This window comes from Tachyglossus aculeatus, unplaced genomic scaffold (genome assembly GCF_015852505.1).
Source record: "Tachyglossus aculeatus isolate mTacAcu1 unplaced genomic scaffold, mTacAcu1.pri scaffold_180_arrow_ctg1, whole genome shotgun sequence".
Classification (NCBI taxonomy): domain Eukaryota; kingdom Metazoa; phylum Chordata; class Mammalia; order Monotremata; family Tachyglossidae; genus Tachyglossus; species Tachyglossus aculeatus.
The window spans coordinates 200220-219768 of record NW_024044900.1 but is presented as its reverse complement, the minus strand read 5'-3'; the positions used below and the strand labels follow the sequence as shown (position 1 = coordinate 219768).

Sequence of the window (19549 nt, the reverse complement as noted above, 5' to 3'; positions counted from 1 at the left end):
ACGAAACAAACCAAAACAAAACTCTAAAGGTAGTTTGTGGAATCCCCATCACTAAAAATATTTTAAGAAAAGAAATCATGGGAAATTGTTCTGTATGCAGTATATCCTGGTTTAGTCAACTTCTTGGTATAATTTGTATTGGGAAAAAATGATTAGATCTACTTCTGTGAATCAATCAATTATATTTATTGAGAGCTAACTGTGGGCAAAATACTGTACTAAGCACTTGAGATAGTACAATATATCAGCGTTGGTAGACAGGTTCCCTGCCCACAGTGAGTTTACAGTCGAGAGGAGGAAACAAACATTAATATAAATAAATAAATTAGGGGTATGTACATAAGTGCTGTGGAGGTGAGGGAGAGGTGAAAAAAGGGTGAAAATCCAACGGCAAGTATGATACAGAAGGGAGTGGGAGAAGAGGAAATGAAGTTCTAGTTAGTCAATTGTATTTATTGAGCGCTTACTGTGTGCAGTGGACTGTACTAAGTGCTTGACAGAGTACAATATAACAATAAACAGACACACTCTCTGCCTATGATAATCTTGTTTTGCAGTCAGAAAACTCTGGTTCGGTTGTCTAGGGTAATTGATCAGCCTGAAAATTACTAAGTTCTCCCTTTCCTATTACTGTAGAGGTATAGAAAATATATGGACAAGCTTGAGGTATGTAGAGACAATGAATTTTTATACGTGTAGGTGAATTTTGCTGTCAGTGGCATCTTTTATGATTATAAAAGACATCGTTATCTGTCTCATTATCCACCTCTCTTCCTTGTTTCATTCCTTCCCTTCTCTTTTCTGTTTCTTTCACTGTGGGAAGGGATTGTGTTTACCTACTATATTGTACTCTTCCGAATGCTTAATAAAGTACTGTAAATGTTCACTACAAGCCACTGATTGACTGACTAATGTTTATTTCTTCGTTCTGTTTTTCATCTCTTTGCCTCTGCCACACTTTCTTTCTCTCTCTCTTCTCCTGCCTTTCTCTACTCATCTTATTTTCTCTTGTCTCTGAACCTGTCTTGGTGTGGAATAGTCACATCTGGGGATTGAGTAGTAGTAGCCAGAGTCATAGGAACAGTATTTTAGAGGGACCACTGGGTCCAATGAGCTGTGCTAAGCACCTGGGAAATACAAAACAAGAAAGTGACATATTCCTGCTTCCCACCGGCCTCCTCTCCTTCAATGCCCCAAATTCCACATCCTCTCACAGGGAGCTCAGACTCCAGGAGGCAGATTGGTCATGTGCAGACCACCCAGGTTTAACAGACCTTGATGATTTCCAAGACAATATAGGGTGATTTCATCACTGTGGATAACTCCCTACTCCTGGAAACATTTTCTAACCTTGGCTTCACTGACACTATCCTCTCCCGGTTTTCCTCTTACCTGTCTGGCCATTCTCAGTCTCTTTCACGGGCTCATTCATTCATTCGTTCACTCATTCAATTGTGTATATTAAGTGTTTACTGTGTTCAGAGCACTGTACTAAGCGCTTGGGACAGTGTAATATAACAATAAACGGACACATTCCCTGCCAACAGTGAGCTTACAGTCTAGAAGGGGAGACAGACATTAATATAAATAAATGAATACCAGTTATGTACATACGTGCTGGGGGGCTGTTTGGAAGCAGGAAGGCATCTGATCTGAATATATAGTCCCTACCCCAGCACTTAGTGCAGTGAGAGAACATACAGTAATCCATTGATAAATATGCTAATTAATATTATAATTCTGATAATTTATGCTAATAAATTCCAATAAAACCCTGATAATTCTCTTGTGTCTTTTATGATCCATCTACCCCAACCCATAGTCCCACTGAGAGTTCTGCTGCCAGACACTTTCTTATTGTAGACACTCTTATTTCTCTTTTGTCCTGAAGCTGTCCTAGAGGTGAGCCAGAATGGGCTTGGCCAGTGGGAGTTCCTCACAAGATTTCATCCTGCTGGGCTTCTCAGACAAGCTCTGGCTGGAGCTGCCTCTCTCTGTGGTCTTTCTAGTCTCCTACATCCTGATCATCCTAGGTAATGTGACAATCATCCTGCTGTGTCGGATGGACCCCCGACTCCACACCCCCATGTACTTCTTCCTCACCAACCTCTCCCTCTGGACCTCTGTTTCACCACCAAAACTGTCACTCAGGTGATAGTCAACCTTCGCAGCACACACAGTACTATTAGATACAGTGGCTGTGTGGCTCAGCTCTTCATCTTTCTGGCCTTGGGTTCCACTGAGTACACTGAGTACTGATGGTCATGTCCTTTGACCGCTTCGTGGCCCTCTGCCGACCCCTGTATTATGCCGCCATCATGCATCACAGGCTTAGCCTCCAGCTAGCAGCCTCCTCCTGGCTCAGTGGCTTTGGGAATTCTGTCCTGCAGTCCACGTGGACGTTGAAGGTGCCCCGCTGTGGTCGCCGGCGAGTAGATCACTTCTTCTGCGAGGTGCCTTCCCTGCCGAAGTTGTCCTGTGACAATACCGTGGCCAATGAGGCAGAGCTCTTCTTCATCAGCGTCTTCTTCCTCCTGATCCCCGTGACACTTATCCTGATCTCCTATGGCTTCATCGCCCGGGCCCTGCTAAGGATCCCTTCAGGTGAGGGCTGCCTCAGGGCCTAAGGGACCCGTGTTTCTCACCTGCTGGTGGTTTCGCTCTTCTATGGGGCAACCATCTACATGTACCTGCAGCCCCCATCGTCCACCTCTCTGGACCAGGGATAGATGGTCTCAGTCTTCTGTGGAATCATCACTCCCATACTGTCATCTACACCCTGAGGAATAAAGATGCTCACCACGCTTTCTCGGGCTTGGTGTCCAAGTTATCCTCCCTAAAGTAGTGGGAAATGAGCTAAAGGTTAAAGGGATCCTTCTATAGCAAGCATGAACAATCAGGGTTCTTCTACCCCTTTGTACATATCAACTTTTATAATAATAATGGTACTTGTTAAGGGCTTACTAAGTTTTCTAGCACAGTAATGAGCACTAGGGTAGTTATGAGATAATCGGGTTGGACGCGTCCTCTTAAACGTCCTCTACTATTCAAGTCCTTCTTTCTATCTGAAAATTATTTTGTGTAGGTCTTCCCATGAGCCCGGTAAGCTTCTTCAGGGCAGCAATTGTGTCGTTTGTCTCTTATAGTGCTCTCTCAAACCCTTAGTACAGTGATCTCCCCACACAGACATTTTATAAATACAATGGATTGATAATCTACTTGTAATCTGGGGGTTGGGGTCCCTTGTTAGATTGTGATCTCCTTGAGCTCAGAGGTCATGTTTTGGCCAAACATTTAGCACAGTGCTCTGTCCCTGGAGAATCTCAATAAGGACTACTGATGGATTTACTGATGACTTTTTGTGTGTGTGTTGGTGTGCCCTACTAGATTGTGAGGTCCTTGAGGGTAGAGATTGTGTTTTGTACCTCTTCTGAACATTATTAAGCCTTTTGAGCAATGCTACGCTTTTAGAAAATATTATTGAGTGAAAAGACAATAATAATAGTAAATATAGTGTTGGTCAAGCCTGTACTATGTGCCAGGCACTGTGCTCGGATCATAACAATAATTCTTAAATTTGCTAGGGGCTTACTATGTGCCAAAATGTATATTAAGCCAGTGGCTACCAATCAATCTGCGCATCAAGCAGAAACTCCTCACCCTGGGCTTCAAGGCTGTCCATCACCTCGCCCCCTCCTACCTCAACTCCCTTCTCTCCTTCTACAGCCCAGCTTGCACCCTCTGCTCCTCCACCACTAATCTCCTCACCGTACCTCGTTCTCGCCTGTCCCGCCATCGACCCCCAGCCCACGTCATCCCCCGGGCCTGGAATGCCTTCCCTCTGCCCATCCGCCAAGCTAGCTTTCTTCCTCCCTTCAAGGCCCTGCTGAGAGCTCACCTCCTCCAGGAGGCCTTCCTAGACTGAGCCCCTTCCTTCCTCTCCCCCTCGTCCCCCCTCCATCCTCCCCATCTTACCTCCTTCCCTTCCCCACAGCACCTGTATATATGTATATATGTTTGTACATATTTATTACTCTATTTATTTATTTATTTATTTTACATGCACATATCTATTCTATTTATTTTATTTTGTTAGTATGTTTGGTTTTGTTCTTTGTCTCCCCCTTTTAGACTGTGAGCCCACTGCTGGGTAGGGACTGTCTCTATATGTTGCCAATTTGTACTTCCCAAGCGCTTAGTACAGTGCTATGCTATCATGAAAGAAGAAGCTCTTCATGAGTAACTGTTTCCTGTGGAATTAGAGGACTACTGGTGTTAGAGAAAACGTTGCCATACTTTGCAAACCTTAAGCAAGCAAGACAATGCAACAGATAACAGGTTTTTTGTTTGCACAGTGGAGCCAGAATTTTGGGTTCTTTATTGGCCTTTTAAACCAAACACGCACTCACTGATGGACGTCTCCATTAGTGATGTATCTTTCAAATTGGAAAGACAACTGCATATAATCTCTAAACAACCCTATTTCACATCCTTGCACCCTTGGGATTTTGCTTTGTGGCCTCATTCAGTTAACTACCTTGCCTCAATCTGATGCTCTTGAGGTTTTTCCCAAGGCTCTTTTGGGTTTTCCCCTGCAGCAAGACAGAGAGCAACCCGAATGGTCTGATGTCCTTCCAGAGATGAGGGAAATAGAAGCAGATGTCATCTTCGGAGGGACTCATGGTTCAGGATTCTTCCCAGTCCCCCAGATATTTCCCAATGGACACTAGCATTAATTAGACCTGAAAGGTTAACAAGTCACGACTCTCTCTAAAACTGCAAAACTACTGGCGTTAATAAAAATGTCCACACATCTTGACTTTGCCTCTTTAGTCTTAGGTTCAGAGCAATTGTTGGATAATTCCAGTTCACTTCATGGGCGTTTCAGTATTTTCAGTTGCTTCCCTCAACCGGAGCTGCTCAGCTCTGCTCTGAAACAATGTCCTACTGAAGCTCCCTTAGCCGGCTCACTGCTGTCCCTTTCTATAAACTCCATGGAGGTAAGTTGTTGGATCTGAACTCAGTTCATTCATTCAATCATATTTACTGAGCGCTTACAGTGTGCAGAGCACCTCGGCTTCAAGGCTCTCCATCTCCTCTCCCCCTTCTACCTCACCTCCCTTCTCTCCTTCTACAGCCCACCCCTCACCCTCTGCTCCTCTGCCGCTAATCCCCTCACCGTGCCTCGTTCTCGCCTGTCCCGCCATCGACCCCCGGCCCACGTCATTCCCCGGGCCTGGAATGCCCTCCCTCTGCCCATCCGCCAATTTAGCTCTCTTCCTCCCTTCAAGGCCCTACTGAGAGCTCATCTCCTCCAGGAGGCCTTCCCAGACTGAGCCCCTTCCTTCCTCTCCCCCTCGTCCCCTTCTCCATCCCCCATCGTACCTCCTTCCCATCCCCACAGCACCTGTATATATGTATATATGTTTGTACATATTTATTAATCTATTTATTTATTTATTTATTTTACTTGTACATATCTATTCTATTCATTTTATTTTGTTAGTATGTTTGGTTTGGTTCTCCGTCTCCCCTTTTAGATTGTAAGCCCACTGTTGGGTAGGGACTGTCTCTATATGTTGCCAACTTGTACCTTCCAAGCGCTTAGTACAGTGCTGTGCACACAGTAAGCGCTCAATAAATATGATTGATTGATTGAAAGTATAGTTCATCAATGGAAAGAACCTTAGCCAGTCATTGCTCCAAGAGGTTCCCATCTTTCTGAGCTGAACTGACATTGCAATAGCTTAGTCTCCTTTTCCCTTCAATCTCCTCAATTCTCTTCATTTTCAGAATCAGATTTGTCACAGTCCTCTACTACATCCTCTACTATTCAAGGCATTCTTCCTCCAATCTGTAAATTATTTTTTGTAGTTCTTTACCAAGACACTGAAAGCTTCTAGGAGGCAGATATTATGTTTTCTATCCCTGACTGTCCTCCTTAAACCTAAGTACAGTGTTCTGTAGACACTCCATAAATTCCTCAATTCTCTACTTACTACTGTAGAGTCATAGACAATATATGGACATGCTTGAGGTCCCTAGAGATAATGAATTATTGTATCTGTAGGTTACGTTTCCTGTCAGTAGCATCTTCTATGATGATAAAAGACATCATTATCTGTCTCATTATCTACCTCTCTTCTATGCTTCATTTCTTCCATTCTCCTTCCTGTTTCCTGTCTTTCCTTCAGGAAGGGACTGTGCTTACCTACTATATTATACTCTTTTAATCAATCAATTAATCAATCATATTTATTGAGCACTTAATGTGTGCACAGTACTGTACTAAGCGCTTGGAAAGTACAAGTCGGCAACATACAGAGAGGGTCCCTCCCCAACAACGGGCTCACAGTCTAAAATGGGGAGACAGATAACAAAACAGAACATGCAGACATATGTCAAAATCGTCAGAACAAATAGAATTAAAGCTATATGCACTTGATTGCTGTGTGACCTTGGGCAAAGCACTTAATTTCTCTGTGCCTCAATTTCCTCAACTGTAAAATGGGGATTGAGTACTTCGACTGTGAGGCAAATGTGGGAAAGCGATGTGTCTGACTCCGTTCCCGAGAGGCCCGCCCGCCCGCCCGCCATCACACCGCGTGGCCCCCGCTGCTCCTGGAAGGATGTTCTCCTCAGAGCGCCCCCAGAGACGCCCGGGACTCCGTTCCAGAGAGGCCCGACCGCCATCACACCGCGTGGCCTTGCTGCTCCCGGAAGGATCCTCTCCTCAGAGCGCCGCCGTAGACGCCCGGGACTCCATTCCCGAGAGGCCCGCCCGCCTGCCCGCCATCACACCGCGTGGCCCCCGTTCCTCCCGGAAGGATCCTCTCCTCAGAGCGCCAGAGAGGCCCACCATAGACGCCCGGGACTCCGTTCCCGAGAGGCCCGCCCGCCCGCTATCACATCGCGTGGCCCCCGCTGCTCCCGGAAGGCTCCTCTACTCTGAGCGCCGCCATAGACGCCCCCTGCTTCCACACACCCCCACCCCACTTAAGCGACCTTCCTTACAGTGCCCCCCAACCCCCTTCCCGGTCCGGTCCTGACTGACTCTCCCCGCCCCCCTGCCCGCCACCCGGGGAAAAAGGCCCTTCTTATCACCAAGTTACATTGACAACCTCATTCGCACCTACTCAGCCCTCCTGTCCCGTCATCGACCCTCGGCCCACGTCCTCCCCCGGGCCTGGAATGCCCTCCCTCTGCCCATCCGCCAAGCTAGCTCTCTTCCTCCCTTCAAGGCCCTTCTGAGATCTCACCTCCTCCAGGAGGCCTTCCTAGACTGAGCCCCTTCCTTCCTCTCCCCCTCGTCCCCCTCTCCATCCCTCATATCTTACCTCCTTCCCTTCCCCACATCACCTGTATATATATATAGCTATATATCTATATATATCTATAAATAGATATATAGCTATATATCTATATATATATATATATGTTTGTACATATTTATTACTCTATTTATTTATTTTACTTGTACCTATCTATTCTACTTATTTTATTTTGTTAGTATGTTTGGCTTTGTTCTCTGTCTCCCCCTTCTAGACTGTGAGCCCACTGTTGGGTAGAGACTGTCTCTATATGTTGCCAGCTTGTACTTCCCAAGCGCTTAGTACAGTGCTCTGCACACAGTAAGCGCTCAATAAATACGATTGATTGATTGATTGATTACCTTGAATCTACCCCAGCCACTTAGAACAGTGCTTGACACATAGTAAGTGCTAAATAAATATTAAAAATAAAAAAACAGAGAGAAGAGGAGGAAGAAGATAACTACTGGGAAACAGTGTGGTCTAGTGGAAAGCGCAAGAGCCTGAGAGTCAGAGGGTCAGAGGACCTGGGTTCTAATCCCAACTCTCCCTCTTGTTTGCTGTATAATCTTGAACAAGTGACTTAACTTCTCTCTGCCTCAGTTACCTCATCCGGAAAATGGATATTCAATACATGTTCTCCCTCTCACTTAGACGGTGGGACCCACGTGGGACAAGGACTGTTTCAAATCTGATTCTTTCACATCTAACCCAGCGCTTAGGACAGTGTTTGACACATAGGAAGCATTCAATAAAAGCCATAATTAGTCATGAGGAGGATGAAGATGGAGAGTATGGATTTATTTGCCTTGTCTTCTACAAGGAAATGGGAGAGATTCCTATTTTCATTTTCTCCTGTCACAGTCCTCCTGGGAAACTCCCTCCCTGGCCTGTTCTTCTCCTGTACTTCCTATTCAGACTCACAGCGTCAGGCCTTGGCTTCAGTGTTCATGCTGGTTCACATCTCTGGCTTCTCCTTTCGAGCCTGGAAACCCTTAATGTGGAGGAAGAGGATTTCCAGAACTCTTGGTCCCCACTTACCTTGGCTCACCAAGGGCAAAAGGATCAAAGGCTGCTTCTAATTTCACCTTATTAGGAGCGGCCAGGAATCCCTGGGGGAAGGATCTCCTTGGTGATGGGATTGGGACGTCATTACTGGTGAATCACCAAAGAACTTTTCAAGTACGTTTCTCTGGAGAACCCCCGAGGTGGCTCCTCTGGGAAACAGAAGAGTCACCAGAGTGTCAGTTCGCTTTCAGTTAAGCCCTGCTGTTGCTGTTGCTTGTTTTGTTTATGGCGTTTTCTCATGGCTTGCTTTGTTCCAGACACTGTTCGGAGTGCTGGGGTAGATATAAATTAATCATGTTGGACACCGTCCCTGTACCATTTGGGGCACACAGTCTTAATCCCCATTTTACAGACGAGGTAGCTGAAGCCCAAAGACGTGAAGTGACTTGCCCAAGGTCACTCAGCAGAAAAGTGGTGGAGTCAGGTCCTTCTGACTCCCAAACCCATGCTCTATCCACTAGGCCACACTGCTGTGGGTCTGGGTGAAATAACATGCCCCTGAGAATTGAAAGACCTTGAACTCATAATAACTGTGGCATTTGTTAAGCACTTACTTTGCTCCAGGCACCGAGCTACGCACCAGGGAAGATACAAGCAAATCATGGTGGACACAGTACCTGTTCCCAATGGGGCTCACAGTCTTAATCCCCATTTTACAGAAGAGGTAACTGCAGCACAGAGAAGTGAAGTGACCTGCCCAAAGTCACACAGCAGGCAAGTGGTAGAGCTGGGATTAGAACCCAGGTCCTGCTGACTCCCAGGCCTAGGTTGTATCCACTAGGCCAGTTCAAGCTCCAGCTCTGCCTCCTGCCACTGGGCCACCTCTGGGGGAGGTTTCTGACCAAGGAATCACCGTTGTATGAAGTGGGTAGATCCAGTAGGAATCTCCCAAAAGAGATGGCTAATGTGGACAGCAAAGATGTCCTCGAAGATTGGAGTTCTGTTTCCAGCTTCACCAATCTCTGCTGTGACCTTGGGCATATCATTTAACTTCCCTGTACCTCAGGTTGCTCCTCTGTGAAATGAGGAATAAACACCTCTCCTCCTGATTTTTATTTCAATGTCTGTCACTCCCCCTAGACTGTAAGCTCATGGTGGGCACAGAACATTTCTACCAACTTGATTATATTGTTAGATTGTATGTTCCCAGGCCTTTAGTACTCTGCACACAGTAAGCATTCAATAAATAAGACTGATTAGGTTAAAAAGCAATATGGCCTACTGGAAAGAGCATGGGACTGGGAGTCAAAAAAGGCCATGGGTTCTAATCCCAGCTCTGCCACTTGTCTGCTGTTTAACCTGGGGCGAGCCACTTCACTTCTTCGTGCCTCAGCTACCTCATCTGCAAAATGGGGATTGAGACTATGAGCCCCACATTGGTCCAGGACTCCGTCCAACCTCATTTGCTTGTACCTACTCCAGCTCTCAGTACAGTGCCCATAACATAGTAAGCACTTACAAATATCAGGATTATGATGGTGATGATGATGATTAACCTGGGCTCTAATCCAGGCTCCTCCATTTGCCTGCTGTGTGACCTTGAGTAAGTCATTTCACTTGTCTGTGCCTCAGTTGTCCAACTGCAAAATGGGGATTAAATGTAAATGTGAGCCCTAGGTGGGACAGGGACTGTGTCTAACCCGATTAACTTCTATCTACACCAACACTTAGTTCAGGTCCTGGCACAGAATAAGTACTTAACAAATTCCATTTGGAAAAAAAAAGTTTAAGACTGTCTACTGGAGGGCTCTCTCAAATTCATTCACTCATTCAATCGTATTTCTTGAGTGCTTATTGCGTACAGAGCACATTATTAATCACTTGGAAGAGTACAGTACAACAGTGAACAGACACATTCTATGCCCACAAACAAGAATACGCTCTAATGGGGGGAGACAGACACTAATATAAATAAATGAATTACATATTTGTATGTAAGTGTTGTGGGGCTAGGTGGGTGGATCAACAAAGGGAGCAAGTCAGGGTGACACAGTATAGAGTGGGAGAAGAGGAAAGAGGGGCTTAGTCTGGGAAGTCCTCTTGGAGGAGAGGTGCCTTCAATAAAATTTTGAATGGGGGGAGAGTAATTGTCTTTCGAATTTGAGGAGGGAGAGTATTCCAGGACAGAGGCAGGATGTAGGCAATGGGACAGCGGCGAGATCAAGGAGATCAAGGTACAGTGGGAAGGTTGTCTTTAGAGGAGCGAAGTGTTTGGGCTGTGTTTTAGTAGGGGAGTAGCGAATTAATGGATGATTTTGTTCCTCCCATTAGGGAAGCTCTAATATTGTTAATTGATTGCATTCCTCTCAAAAGGGAAACTCAGTCCACTGCCTGAACTACTAATTCAATTAGCCTTGCGGAATAAATTTTATATAAAATCCAGGCTTTCCTCTCTCTCTCTCTCTCTCTCTCTCTCTCTCTCTCTCTCTCTGTGTGTGTGTGTGTGTGTGTGTGTGTGAGTGTATATATATATATATATATATATATATATATATATATATATATACATTTCATAGTGTTTGATAAGTGGTTACTATGTGCCAGCCACTGTACTGAGCACTGGGATTAGATGCAAATTAATCAGGTTGGACGCAGTTCATGTTTTACATGAGACTCATAGCCTTAATCTCCATTTTACAGATAACATAACTGAGGCCCACAGAAGTCTATCGTCTTTAGACTTAAAGCTCCTTGTTGGTAGGAAATGTGTCTACCAACTCTGTTGGATGGTACTCTCCCAAGTCTTTTTTGCAGTGGTCTGCACACAATAAGTGTTCAATAAACTTGATTGATAGATAGTTGTCGTAGTAGTAGTAGTAGTAGTAGTAGTAGTAGTAGTAGTAGTAGTAGTAGTAGTAGTAGTAGTAGCGATAGCCATAGCAGTAACAGTACTAGCAGGAGTAACGTAAGTAGTAGCGATAATAATAATAATGGTAATTGTGGTATTTGTTAAGTGTTTACTATGTGCTATGCACTGAACTAAGCAATGGGGTGGATACCAGGCCCATGCATTATCCACAAAGCCTCTAGTCACTGTACAGGGCTCTGGGGAGGATACAAGCAAATCCAGTTGAACACAGTGTCTGTCCCATGTGGGGCTCATGGTCTTAATCCCCATTTTACGGGGATTAAGGTAACTGAAGCCGAGAGAAGAGAAGTGACTCACCCAAAGTCACACAGCGGACAAGTGGCAGAACTTGCCTCATATGTAAAGGATCCTCTCCTCAGAGCGCCACCATAGACCCCCGGGCTTCCGTTCCCGAGTGGCCCGCCCGCCGGCCATCACACCGCGTGGCACCCGCTGCTCCTGGAAGGATCCTCCCCGCAGAGAGCCGCCATAGACGCCCGGGACTCCGTTCCCGAGAGGCCCGCCCGCCCGCCATCACACCACGTGGCCCCCGCTGCTCCCGGAAGGATCCTCTCCTCAGAGCGCCGCCATAGACGCCCGGGACTCCGTTCCCGAGCGGCCCTCCCGCTCGCCATCACACCGCGTGGCCCCCGTTGCTCCCGGAAGGATCCTCTTTTCAGAGCGCGCCGCCATAGACGCCCGGGACTCCGTTCCCGAGAGGCCCGCCCGCCCACCATCACACCGCGTGGCCCCCGCTGCTCCCGGAAGGATCCTCTCCTCAGAGCGCCGCCACAGACGCCCGGGACTCCGTTCCCAAGAGGCCCGCCCGCCCTCCCGCCATCATACTGCATGGACCTCGCTGCTCCCGGAAGGCTCCTCTCCTCAGAGTGCCAGAGAGGCCCGCCATAGACGCCCGGGACTCCGTTCCCGAGAGGCCCGCCCGCCCGCCATCACACCGCGTGGCCTCCGTTGCTCCAGGAATTATCCTCTCCTCCGAGCGCCGCCATAGACGCCCCCTGCTTCCAACCCCCCCCCCCCCCCGCACTAAGGCGACCTTCCTTACAGTGTCCCCCAACCCCCCTTCCCGGTCCGGTCCTGACTGACTCTCCCCCCCACCGCCACCCCGGGAAAAAGGCCCTTGTTATCACCAAGTTACATTAACGACAACCTCATTTGCACCTACTCAGCCCTCCTGTTCCACCATCGACCCCCGGCCCACGTCCTACCCCGGTCCTGGAATGCCCTCCCTCTGCCCATCCGCCAAGCTAGCTCTCTTCCTCCCTTCAAGGCCCTACTGAGAGCTCACCTCCTCCAGGAGGCCTTCCCAGACTGAGCCCCTTCCTTCTTCTCCCCCTCGTCCCCACCTGCATCCCCACCATCTTACCACCTTCCCTTCCCCACAGCACCTGTATATATGTATATATGTTTGTACATATTTACTACTCAATTTATTTATTTATTTTACTTGTATCTATCTTTTCTATTTATTTTATTTTGTTAGTAAGTTTGGTTTTGTTCTCTGTCTCCCCCTTCTAGACTGTGAGTCCACTGTTGGTTAGGGACTGTCTCTATATGTTGCCAGTTTGTACTTCCCAAGTGCTTAGTACAGTGTTCTGCACACAGTAAGCGCTCAATAAATACGATTGATTGATTGATGTAAAATGGGGATTAAGACTGTGAGCCCCATGTGGGACAGGGACTGTGTCCAACCTGATTACCTTGTATCTACCCCAGCGGTTAGAAGATTGACACATAGCACTTAACTATCTTAATTTATTATAATTATTATTATTAACCTTAGAACCCTGGGAAGGCTGTTGCTGTTGGACTTGAGCACATGGAGAATGAAGCTCTGCTCCTCTAACAACTAATCAATCAATGATATTTATTAAGTCTTTACTGGGTGCAGAAAACCATACTGAGTCCTTGGAAAAATGCAACACCTGAGAGTTGGCAGGCACACTACCTACCCACAAAGGGTGCACAGTAGACAGGCGAGCTAGATATTTTTTAGAATACGGGAAATAGTAGAGTATAAGGAGATGTACAAAAATGCTGTGGGACTAGGATGAATATCAGAGCACTGAAGGGGTACACAGACAAGTGCCTAGTCGATGCAGAAAGGAAGGGAGTGTGGCGATCGGGTTGTAGTAGAGATCTGCCGGGTTAGATAGAAGGGAGAGAGCTGATTGATTGCCTTAAAGTAAGGACTTTCTGTTTGACATGAAGGTGGATAGACAATCGTCAGCCGTTTCTGAGGATTTGGGAGGCATGACCTGAAAGGTTTTTCAGAAAAACGATCCATGCAGCAAAGTGAAGCATGGACCGAAGAGGGGAGAGGCAGGAAGCAGGGAGGTCAGCAAGGTCTATTCACAGGCCACAACCAAGGAAAAGATAGGACATCCCAGGGATAGAAAGGAAAATGCACTCTAATTGGTAAGAGTATAAAAGAGTACATGAGTACATGAGTCTATACGCTTCTTGTGTGCAGGCAACAAAGCTCTCCATCACCTTACCTTCTCCTACCTCACCTCCCTTCTCTCCTTCTACAGCCCAGGCAACACACTCCACTTCTCTGGTGCTAACCTTCTCACGGTGCCTCGTTCTCGCCTGTCCTGCATCGACCCCTGACCCACGTCCTACCTCTGGCCTGGAATGTCCTCCCTCCTCAAATCTGCCAATCACACATCCCCCGCTTCAAAGTCCTACTGAAGGCTCACCTCCTCCTTCCTAGACAAAGCCCCCCTTTTCCTGAGTTCCTCCCCCCATCACCCCGTCTCGCTCTCTTGGCTCTACCCCCCTGCCTCACAGCACTTGTGTATACATATCTATAATTCTGTTTATTTATATTGATGCCTATTTACTTGTTTTGATGTGTATATATATATATATATATGTATACATATATATATATATAATTCTATTTATTTTTATTGATGCTATTGATGCCTGTTTACTTGTTCTGATGTCTGTTTTCCCCCTTCTAGACTGTAAGCCTGTTGTGGGCAGGGACTGTCACTCTTTATTGCTGAACTGTACTTTCCAAGCTCTTAGTACAGTGCACTGCCCACAGTCAGTGCTAAATAAATGTGACTAAATTGAAGGAATGAGTGAATGAATAAAACTCTATCATACTCTCTGACGTGCTTATTTCAGTGTTGTGCAAACAGAAATTTCTCAATAAATCCAACGGATTCATTGATGCATACAGAATAATAATACTAATTTTGGCATATGTAAAGTGCTTACTATGTGCCAAGCACTGTGTTATGACTGGGGCACAAAGTCTAAGTAGCAGGGAGAACAGGTAGTGAATTCTCATTTTACAGATGAGGAAACTGAGGCACAGGAAAGGTAGGTGTTACGAGACATGACCTTGGGCAAGTAAACATTAAAGGGAGCCAGGATTAGAACCTAAGTCTCCCGACTTCCAGACCAGTGTTCTTTCCTCTGGATCAGTTACACTGTGAGCCGTGAGCCTTTATCTTGTGGAAATGGGGCAAACGTGAGGAGGTGATAGCTGGGAGGGTATGACTTAAGTAGAACAAATATTATTTGGGGACGGGGAGATTTCAGAAGCAGGGTCCGGAAGAATCTGACTGGGGAAGAGGGTCCCAGGAAAGAAGATAATATCCCACAGTCCCTTCCAACTTGGAAAGGATAAAGAGAAGCAGTGTGGCCTACTGGAAAAAAGCATGGGCCTGAGAATCAGAGCACCTGGGTTCTAATCCTGGCTCTGCCGGTTGTCTGCAATGTGACCTGGGACAAGTCACTTTACTCCTCTGTGCCTCAGTTACTCTATCTGTAAAACGGGATTAAGATTGTGTGTGCCACGTGTGTCAAGGAATGTGTCCACCCTGATTATCTAGCAAGTACCCCAGGGCATAAAACAATAACTAGCACATAGTAGGTGCTGTAAAATACCATGAAAAAAATATCATGAAAAAAGAAGGTTATACGATAAACTCAACTCTTACTAGTCCTAAATAATTCTCATTACCAAACCCTAATCAATAGTAAATGAATCCTGGGGAAGCAATAATAATAATAACAATGACTAATAATTATTGTATTTGCTAAGCATATACTATGGGCCAGACACTCTTCTAAGCACTGGGGTAGATACAAGATAATTGGGTTGGACACATTCCCTGTTTCACATATGGCTCACTCTTAATCCTTGTAGAAACAGCATGGTTTAGTGGATAGAGCACATGTTTGGGAATCAGAAGGTTGTGGGTTCTAATCCCGGCTCTGCAACCTGTCTGCTGAGTGGCCTTGGGCAAGTCACTTAAGCTCCAGTGGTTGCTGTCAACCTACGAATCAAGCAAAAACTTCTCACCCTCGGCTTCAAGGCTCTCCATCCCCTTGCCCCCCTCCTACCTCACCTCCATTCTCTGCTTCCGCAGCCCAGCCCACACCCTCCGCTCCTTTGCCGCTAACCTCCTCACTGTGCCTCATTCTCGCCTGTCCCGCCGTCGCCCCCCGGCTCACGTCCTACCCCGGGCCTGCAATCCCCTCCCTCCACACATCTGCCAAGCTAGCTCTCTTCCTCCCTTCAAAGCCCTACTGAGAGCTCACCTCCTCCAAGAGGCCTTCCCAGACTCAGCCCCCCTTTTCATCTCCTCCTCCCCATCCCCCTCGCCCTACCTCCTTCCCCTCTCCACAGCATTTGTATATATATTTGTATAGATTTATTACTCTATTTATTTTACTTTTACATATTTTCTATTCTATTTATTTTGTTAATGATGTGTATATAGCTTTAATTCTATTTTTTCTGACGACTTTGACACCTGTCTATGTGTTTTGTTTTGTTGTCTGTCTCCCCCTTCTAGACTGTGAGCCTGTTGTTGGGTAGGGACCATCTCTATATGTTGCCAACTTGTACTTCCCAAGCGTTTAGTACAGTGCTCTGCACCCAGTAAGCGCTCAACAAATACGATTGAATGAATGAATGAACCCAGCGCTTAGAACAGTGCTTTGCACATAGTAAGCACTTAATAAGTGCCATTATTATTATTATTATTATTAACTTCTCTGGGCCTCAGTTCCCTCATGTGCAAAATGGGGATTAAGACTGTGAGCCCGCTGTTGGGTAGGGACTATCTCTATTTGTTGTCAACTTGTACTTCCCAAGCGCTTAGTACAGTACTCTGCACACAGTAAGCTCTCAATAAATACGATTGAATGAATGAATGAATGAACAAGAACTGTATGCAATCTGATTATCTTGTATCAACTTCAGTGCTTAGAACAGTGCCTGGCACATCGCAAATTCTTAACAAATACCACAATTATTATTATGATCATTTTCCAGATGAGGGAACTGAGGAATAGAGAAGTTAAAGTAATTTGCTCAAGGTCAAAAAGCAGACAAGTGGCAGAGCTGAAATTAGAACTCATGACCTTCTGAGTCCCAGGTCCATGCTCTATCCACTAGGCCGTGTTGCTGCCTATCCCTTCTCTCCAGAAAGCACGTCATGACTGATTCTATCGATTTATCTTCAAGTCTGGAGGAAGTAAGGGGCAGATCACTGCATTCACACTGGCCCATACATCCATTTCCACCTTTGGAGAAAATGAGACTCTTAGCTGCCTTAGTCCTGAAGACAGGCTCTCAGAAAAGATTAAAGCAGGCTTACGTTTAATGCAACCAACAGAAGACACCTCCATTTCACTTGCAGTTGAACTTGACTGGATAAAGGCTTTATACTAACCATCATTACCAGGTTTGCGATGATCCCCTGTCTTACCTCCAAAAAGGTTGAGGATATTTCATAGTAAATGGCATGTAATGATTACTTCTTTTGGAGTTTATTGTAATGAGATAAACCATGACGAATCTTTTAAATGTTCATGCAATATCCCATAGAGTTTCCATTATGGTTTACCAGAAAATAAATTACAACACTTTTACAACTGTATTATCATGTAAAGTGAGGGCAGGGGAAAAACATTTAAATGGCTATATAATAGGACTTACGTTCTTTGTGAGAGAAATTCTGCTGTGCTATTCCACTCCAAGCTATCTCTTTTTCTCTGGAGAACTGTCTGGGAAGTAATACTGACTTGGGCCTTCCAACTCTAAAGAAGTGGCTTGGAAATAGTGCTTAGAACAGTGCTTTGCACATAGTAAGTGCTTAACAAATATTATTATTAGTAGTAGTAGTATTAGTATTAGTAGTAGTATTATTATTAATAGTGGAAATAATTATGATAATACTGGTATTTCTTAAGTGCTTACTATGTGCCAGGCACTGTACTAACTGTTGGGATGACACAACCAAATTGGGCTGGACACAGTCTCTGCCCAACATGGGGCTCACAATATCAATCCCCATTTCACAGATGAGGTAACTGAGGTAAAGAGAAGTTAAGTGATTTGCCGAGGTCACACAGCGGACAAGTGTGGCTTAGTGGAAAATGCACAGGCTTGGGAGTCAGAGGTCATGGGTTCTAATCCCGGCTCCACCACCTGTCAGCTGTGTGACTTTGGGCAAATCACTTTACTTCTCAACATGTCCAAGACTGAACTCCTTGTCTTCCCTCCCAAACCCTGCCTTCTCCCTGACTTTCCCAACACTGTTGACGGCACTACCATCCTTCCCGTCTCACAAGCCCGCAATCTGGTGTCATCCTCGACTCCGCTCTTTCATTCACCCCTCACATCCAAGCCGTCACCAAAACCTGCCTGTCTCAGCTCCGCAACATTGCCAAGATCCGCCCTTTCTTCTCCATCCAAACCGCTACCCTGCTCGTTCAAGCTCTCATCCTATCCCGTCTGGACTACTGCATCAGCCTTCTCTCTGATCTCCCATCCTCGTGTCTCTCCCCACTTCAATCCATACTTCATGCCGCTGCCCGGATTGTCTTTGTCCAGAAACGCTCTGGGCATGTTACTCCCATCCTCACAAATCTCCAGTGGCTACCAATCAATCTGCGCATCAGGCAGAAACTCCTCACCCAGGGCTTCAAGGCTCTCCATCACCTCGCCCCCTCCTACCTCACCTCCCTTCTCTCCTTCTTCAGCCCAGCCCGCACCCTCCGCTCCACTGCCGCTAATCTCCTCACCGTGCCTCGTTCTCACCTGTCCCGCTGTCGACCCCCAGCCCACGTCATCCCCCTGGCCTGGAATGCCCACCCTCTGCCCATCCACCAAGCTAGCTCTCTTCCTGCCTTCAAGGCCCTACTGAGAGCTCACCTCCTCCAGGAGGCCTTCCCAGGCTGAGCCCCTTCCTTCTTCTCCCCCTCGTCCCCCTCTCCATCCCCCCCGTCCTACCTCCTTCCCTTCCCCACAGCACCTGTATATATGCATATATGTTTGTACATATTTATTTATTTATTTTACTTGTACATATCTATTCTATTTATTTTATTTTGTTAATATGTTTGATTTTGTTCTCTGTCTCCCCCTTCTAGACTGTGAGCCCATGTTGGGTAGGGACTGTCTATATATGTTGCCAACTTGTACTTCCTAAGCGCTTAGTATAGTGCTCTGCACACTGTAAGCGCTCAATAAATACGATTGATTGAATGGTTGATTGATTCTCGGTGCCTCAGTTACCTCATCTGTCAAATTGGGATGAAGACTGTGAGCCCCAGGTGGGACAACCCGATTACCTTGTATCTACTCCAGTGTTTAGAACAGTGTTTGACATATAGTAAGTGCTTAATAAAGGCCATAATTATTAGTATTGTTATTATCATTATTATTAAGTGGCAGAGCCGGGATTAGAACCCATGACCTTCTTACTCCCAGGGCTGTACTCTATCCATTATGCCATGCTGTTTCCCAGGCCTGGGAGTCCGAGGACTTGGGTTCTAATCCTGCCTCAGCAGTTCACCTGTTGTGTTACCTTGGGCAAGAAACAACTTCTATGTGCTTCAGCTCCCTTATCTTTCCAGCCAGTTCTCCCATCTACTTAGACTGTGAGCCCAGTGTGGGACCTTATCTTGTATCTGCCCCAGGGTGTGACTTTGGGCAAGTCACTTCTCTGTGCCTCAGTTCTCTCATCTGCAAAATGGGGATTAAGACTTTGAGTCCCAAGTGGGGCAACCTGATTACCTTGTATCTACCCCAGCGCTTAGAACAGTGCTTGGCACATAGTAGAAGCTTAATAAATACCAACATTATCATTATTATTACAGTGCTTGGCTCATAACAAGCATTACACAAATGCCAGAACTATTAAACAAAGAACCTTCAGGAAAGACCTTGACACAGTGTCCATGGCTTCATCCAAATGATAATAGCGTCATTGACTCTTCTTAAAAGAGGCACTCAGCTTAGATACAATGCATGTTTTCAACTCAGAATTGG

The 19549-nt window shown here is 46.1% G+C and overlaps 1 pseudogene; it reads left to right on the top strand.

Moving 5' to 3' along the window:
- Window positions 1-1912: 1912 nt before the first annotated feature.
- LOC119923364 lies at window positions 1913-2845 on the top strand (annotated as a pseudogene).
- Window positions 2846-19549: the final 16704 nt, after the last annotated feature.